This window comes from Suricata suricatta, chromosome 6 (genome assembly GCF_006229205.1).
Source record: "Suricata suricatta isolate VVHF042 chromosome 6, meerkat_22Aug2017_6uvM2_HiC, whole genome shotgun sequence".
In the NCBI taxonomy this organism is placed as follows: domain Eukaryota; kingdom Metazoa; phylum Chordata; class Mammalia; order Carnivora; family Herpestidae; genus Suricata; species Suricata suricatta.
The window spans coordinates 2,372,086-2,379,393 of record NC_043705.1 but is presented as its reverse complement, the minus strand read 5'-3'; positions in this window follow the sequence as shown (position 1 = coordinate 2,379,393).

The following is a 7,308-nucleotide window of genomic DNA, read 5'->3' as shown; positions in this document are numbered from 1 at the left end:
TTTTTTTAATTTGTCACACCTATTTTGAAAGTCCCTAGTCATTGTATCAGTAGTTTCACTGATGCTTTTCTCAAGCCCAGTGATGAATTTTATGACAATTGTCCTAATTTTTTGTTTAGTTATGTTGTTTAGATCTGTTTTGTGCATTTCTGAGGCTGTGACTTCTTATTGGAGTTTCTTTAAGGGAGAGTTCTTTCATTTTATCATTTTGCCCAGTTTTCTGTCTCTTCTCAGTTTTAAAAGCTCGCTGTGCATTGTGCACCTGTTAATATTGCCCTGTTAAAGGAGGCTATTGACTGTCCAGGGCCTGTTTTTTCAGGAAATATACTTTTAATGGTGTCTCTCAGTTTCTCTTGTTGTGCCTTTGATTATTTAAATTCTCTGCCCAGCGATATTTGGGTTTTGCTATCATCTGTACCCTGGCTTGTTTCTTGGGGTAGCCCTGAAAAGGAAATAGACAGACAAACACACAGGGCACAGAAGCATGCAAACACGCAGACAAATCAAAGAAACAAACAAATTAAAAGAGGGAATGGAAGAATAGAAAAGAAAAGGAGTGGAAAGAGAAGGAGAGTAGAAAAAAATAAAGGTGGGCAGAGACAACAAAGACAATGCAGAGTCAAAATGTGTATAAGCAGTCGATGGGGGAGATAAGGATGAGATAAGGGAGGATATATCTGAATGGCAAGAGAAAAAAAGAGGGAGAAAGTAAAAAGGAAAGGAAAGAGTAATTTTTTTCATTTAAAAAAGAGTAAAAAAGAGAATAATAATTTAAAAAACGTACAAAAAAAGCAGCAGCTCCCCCTCACAGACAGTCATGGTTTGGTGTAGGTAGGTCTTGAGGTCTGCTCTTGGAGGCCCCCCTGGTGGTTGTGGAGAGATGTTTTACAGTGCTCCAAGCTCAGCTGGAACTAAGCACTGCAGGCCACTCTTAGGAGTCCAATCTCCTTGTGCCGCGGCTGAGCTCAGCTGTATTTTCCAGGCCTGCCTTGCTTCAAAATGGTAGTCCATGTACTTTTATGCCACCTCAGATGAGATGTACTTGCTTTGGTGGCTGGCTTCTTAGATGGGATCCTGTAAGGGGCGGGAGCAGTTTCTCTTGGCTTCAGCTGGGATTTGCACTGCTGCTGCCTGAGGCGAGGTGCTCTGCCGGGAATGAGGTACACTCCAGCAGCTGCAGCCGAAGTGCGAGCCCCCACAGCCTCAGCCACCAACTCCCTTCTGGGATTGCGCAGCGGTGGGGGCTATTTTTTCCTGGTGGCACCCAAGTTGGGATTCACGCTGCCCAGTGGTTATATATGGAGTGAGAATTTTTCTCTCAGTGCTGGGTTAAACGTTCTTTATCTCTTCTCCAGAGACAGTACTTTGAGCGTGTTCAGTTTCTCTTTCTCTTCCCTTTGTCTCACAGGGGCTCTGCTTGCTTTCCCTGTGTTAGGCTGGGGTTCCCACACCCCTGCCCCTCTCAGGCTGGCCCATCATCCAATCTCCCCAATTTGCACCACCACTCACTCAGGCATCTTTGAGGTTGTCTCCTTTCTGGAGTCTGCATTTTCTCCTCCCACTCTTGCAGATAAGAGTAATGTCCTTCTCAGTTCGACTGATGGGGCAGAGGAAGTTTACAGAGCTCCTTTTTACTCCACCATCTGATCCTCTCCTTTGATACTTCACTGTGCTGATGCATTTTTATATCGTGAATTCCCAATAATTTCTTTTTCCTTTTGTTTCCCTTGTCTAAGGAGACATATCCAGCAAGAAATTGCTAAGGCCATTTTAAAGTTTACTCTGTGTGCTCTCCTCTTGGATCTTAACTGTTTCCTGTCACACATTTTGGTCTTTCATTCATTTTCAACTTATTTTTGTCTATGGTATAAAATAGGGTTCCAGTTTCATCTTTTTTCATGTTGCTGTACAGTTTCCCCACAACGTTTGTTGTAGACAGTCTTATTTCCATTGGATATTCTTTCCTGCTTTCTTGAAGATAATTTGACCAAAGAACTGTGGGGCCATTTTGGGGTTTTCTGTTCTGTTCCATTGATCTAGGTATCTGTGCCATATCTGTGTATTTTGTGCCAGTACAATAGTGGTCTTGATCACTACTGCCTCATTATAACATGAAATTTGGAATATTGATGCCTCAGTTTTGGTTTTCTTTTTCAAGTTTGCTATAGTAATTCTGTCTTTGGTGGTTCCATACAAACGTTGTATTGGTTTTTTTTTTATAATTCTGTGAAAAATTAAGTTGGTATTTTGATGGGGATTGCAGTAAATATGCCCGTTTTTGGACAATGTAAATATTCTACCAATATTTGTCCTTCTAATCCATGAGCATGGAATATATTTTCTTTTCTTTGTGTCTTATTCTTATTTCATAAGCTTTCTATAGTTTTCAGAGTTCAAATCTTTTATGTCTTTGGTTAGGTTTAACGTATGTGTCTTAAGGTTTATAATCCCATTGTGAATGGAATAGATTTCTCTTTCTGCTGCTTCATTACTGGTGTATAGAAATGCAACAGATTTCTATATGCTAATTTTGTATTCTGTAACTTTATTTCCTTCATCTATTATTTACAGCAATTGGGGGGAAGTCTTTAGGGTTTTTTATGTAAAGCATAGTGGCATCTGCAAATAATAAAAATTTAACATCCTTCTTGTTGATTTGGATACCTCTGATTTCTTTGTGTTGTCTTGCTGCTGTGGCTAGGAGTTCTAGTACTATATTAAATAACAGTGATGAGGGTAGATAGCTTTGTTTTTTCCTGATCATGGAGGAAAAGCTGTCAATTTTCACCCATTAAGGATTATATTAGCTGTGTGTTTTTCATATATGCCCTTTATTATGTTGAGGTTTGATCCCTCTATCCTTATTTTGTTGAGTTTCTATATAATAAATAGGTGTTGTACTTTGTCAAATGCTTTAGTCTGCATCTATTGAGAGGGCATATTGTTCTTTTCTTTTGTTAAGATCATTTACCACATTGATTGATCTGCAAATATTGAACCATCTTTGCAACATCAGGATACATCCTACTTGGTTGTTGTGAATGATGTTGGATTTGATTTGCTAGTATTTTGTTGAGAATTTTTGACTCCATGTTCATCAAGAATATCGGCTTGTAGTTCTCTATTTTATGGGAGTTTTTGTCTGTTTTTGGAATCAGGGTAATGCTGTGCAGGTTTGACTCATCAGATTAGGTCACTAATTGTGAGTTCATGTTTCTGCTTTGTCCAGCAAGGCCGAGGATGAAAGAAAGGGGGACTCAAGACTCCACTATTCAAGAGAGGTGAGAGGAAGGCTTAAGGACAGCAGTACCTGCTTGAGATAGTTGCCAAGATGTCTATTTTACAGTGAGGAGTATTTATTTTTCTTTATGGTAGGCTAATACATGAAAAAAAGAATAGATGTTTATATAAAAACTTTACAGCTGCTTTTAAAGGTGGCTCATGGCACTGTTACAAAAAATCAATTAAGTAAATTGTTATGAATAATTTGAAACACCTGACCCTGGTTTCCTGACATTGGTACAGTTTATTTAGGTCTATGGAAACAAGAGGGAAATTTTTTAAAAGAAAACATGAAAACGGAAACTTACTGCTTCTATTTCAGTGACCTGAAATTTATGGCATTATGTCCATGACATATATCTCCAGAGAAGGAATAAATTATGAAAGAAAGCCTAACACTCAGCTCTCCTAAAGCACTTCTATGGAGGATGACCTCCTTTGCTGGCCTCCTCCTGTCCCTTTTCCTCCCTATCACTTAAAGCCAACAACTATATTGGAGAGAAAGAAGCCATCAGTTATGCAGCAATGTTTCCAAGAGGGAGACGCTGCTGGGGAGTTTCATACATTGATGGTCATTACCACTGCTGGACATCAACCTACCCATGTGTCCCTCCCTTCTACTTTAAGGTTGTGTGTTCACACCACATCAGGTCACGAGTTGCAAGTTCAGCTACTCATGTCACGGTCATCAGTTGTGGATTCAGCACAACTGCTAGTTTGTCCAGCAAAGCGAAGGGCAGCAGAAAGGATTACTTAAGATTCCTCATTCAAGAGAGTGAGAGCAAGGCTAAGGGAAGTCTCCCTGAGCTGCTTTCAAGCTCCTGCATTTATTAGTCACATATTATAGTGAAAATATTGTGCAATGCCAGAAAGAAAATATAGAAAGCCTACAAAAAACAAGGTGTTCTCCAGACTACAAAGGACGCATGGAGGATGGAGAACAAGACAAGATATTCCATAGACAGCATGGTCTAAGGAATTCATAATCACAAGAAGGACCCAACCCTGTATCCATATTAACTAGATACTGGTCAGCTGCTTTCAGCAAGCCCGGAAAGCAGTGTAATCTCCTTAACCAGGGCAGTTATTTGATTTCCCACAAGGCTGGTGCCATAGAATGAGTTTTAAAGTTTTCTTTCCATTTCTGTTTTTGGGGATAGTTTGAGAAGAATACGTATTAGCTCTAAATGTTTGGTGGAATTTCCCTGTGAAACCATCTGTCCTTGGACTTTTGTTTATTAGGTGACTTTTGATTACTGATTCCATTTGTTTGCTGGTTATTAGTCTGTTTTCTACTTCTGCTTATTTCACTTTTGGTTATTTGTATATTTCTAAGAATTTATTTATTCCGGAATATCCAATTTGATGGCATATAATTTTTTTATAATAGTCTCTTACCCTTGTTTGTATTTCTGTGGTGTTGGTTGTTATCTCTCTTCTCTCATTTGTGATTTTATATATTTGAATCTTTTCCCATTTCTTTTTGATAGACCTGACTAGGAATTTATCAATTTTACCAACTTTTCCAAAACCAGCTCCTGTTTATCTTTAAGGATTATTCTTGAGAGAGAGGGAGAGAGAGAAAGAGAGAGAGAGAGAAAGAGAGAGAGAGAGAGAGAGAGAGAGAGAGAGAGAGAGAGAGAGAGAGAGAATGAACAAGGGAGGGGTAGAAAGAGAGGGAGACACAGAATCCAAAGCAGGCTCCAGGCTTTGAGCAGTCAGCACAGAGCTTGACATGGGATTCAAACCAACAAACTATGAGATCATAACCTGAGCCAAAGTCAGACACTTAACCAACTGAGCCAGTGAGGAGCTGCAAACCAGCGCCTGTTTTATTGATCTCTACTGGTTTGTTTGTTTGTATGTCTGCTCTAATTATTATTTATTCTTTTGCTGACTTTAGGTTTTAAATATTGTTTTTGTCTACATCTTTGAGGCATAAGGTTAGGCTGTTTATTTGGACGTTTTCTTGCTTTTTGAGGTGGGCTCCTATACTTCCCTCTTATGATGGCTTTCCCTGCATCCCAAGAGTTTGAACCATAGTGTTTTCCTTTTCATTCGTTTCCATGAAATTTTTTATTTCTACTTTAATTTCCTGATTAGCCCACTCATTCTTAAGTAGGATATTATTTAACCTCCATATTTTTTTCGTCTTTCCATGTATTTTTCTGGTTCACCTCAGCTTTTATAGTGTTGTGACAAAACAAAACAAAACAAAACAAAACAAACAAACAAAAACCACCTGCTGTTATCTCAGTCCTTTTGTACTGGTTGAAGCCTGATTTGTGATCTAATATGCAATATACTCTGAAGAATGCTCCATGTGCTCTTGAAAATAATGTTTTTTCTGTTGCTTTAAAGTGAAACATTCTTGTTATACATGTTAAGTCCATCTGGTCCAATGTGTCATTCAAAGCCATCATTTCCTTGATTTTCTGCTTAGATAATCTGATCATTGCTGTAAGTGGGTATTGAAGTCCCTACTATTATATTATTATCAATGGGTTCTTTTATGTTTGGTATTCAATGTTGCATATATCTGGACTCTCTTATGTTGGGGGCATAAATATTTATAAATGTTACATTTTTTTGTTGGAAAGACCCCCTTACTATGATACAGTGGGTATGGTGCCCTTATTTATCTCTTTTTACAGTTATTGGTTGAAAATCTAGTTTTTATAATGAAGTATTGTTACTAAGGCTTATTTTTGATGTGCAATTGCAAGAAAAATTTTTATCCATCTTATTGCTTTCTGTCTGTATGTGTCCTTAAGAGATATATTCCATGTTCATAAAAGGAATATTTAATGTTGCCAAATGGTGGCTTTGCCTATTTGATTCATAGATTTAATGGAATCCCAATAGAACTTTCATCAAGTTATTTCATGGATACTGAAAAAACAGTTATGAACTTATGTAAAAAGCAAAAAGATATAGAATACCCATCACAATATTGAAAAAGAAGAGTTGGATGATGGACGCTACCCAATTTCAAGAATTTCTACAAAGCCTTAGGAATCATGAGAGATGGTTTGGTGAGAGAACAGATGAATACATAAATGGAAAAAATATATAGAGGCCAGAAATAAACCCAAGTAAATATAGTTAACTGGTCTTTGTTATAGGAATAAAGGCAAGACAAGGGAGCAAATAGTGTCTTTGCGAAAAATGATGCTGGAACAACTGGACATCCTGATGTAAATGAACGAATGAATGAATGAATGAATGAATGAATGAATGAATATAGACAAGCACTTATATCCTCCATCAAAATTAACTCAAAATATGTTATAAGCTTAAATGTAAAAAAAGAAACCAACAGCCTTCCTAGAAAGTAACCTAGGAGAAAACTAGAAGTTCTTGAGTATGACAATGAGCTTTAGGTATCAATGCCAAGGCAAAATTTATTTTTTAAAATTTGACAAATTAGAATTCAAAAATAAATATTTATGCTCTATGAGAGGGAAAACAATCAAAGGAATGAGAAGCAAGCCCCAGACTCATAGAAAATCTTTTTTAAAAAAGAAAGAAATCTTTATAAAAGGCACATCTGATAAGTGTTTTATATACATTGATTTTGTACCCTGCACCTTTACTGAATTCATTGATCAGCTCTAGAAGGCTTCTGGTGGAGTCGATTGGGTTTTCCATGTAGAGTATCATGTCATCTGCGAAAAGTGAACGTTTGACTTCTTCTTTGCCAATTCTGATGCCTTTTATCTCCTTTTGTTGTCTGATTGCTGATGCTAGGAATTCCAGCACTATGTTAAACAACAGTGGTGAGAGTGGACACCCCTGTCGTGTTCCTGATCTCAGGGGGAAAGCTCTCAATTTTTCCCCATTGAGGATAATATTGGCTGTGGGCTTTTCATAAACTGCTTTTATAATGTTTAGGTAAGTTCCTTCTATTCCGACTTTCTCAAGGGTTTTTATTAAGAAAGGGTGCTGTATTTTGTCAAATGCTTTTTCTGCATCTATCGACAGGATCATATGGTTTTTATCCTTTCTTTTGTTAATGTGATGGAT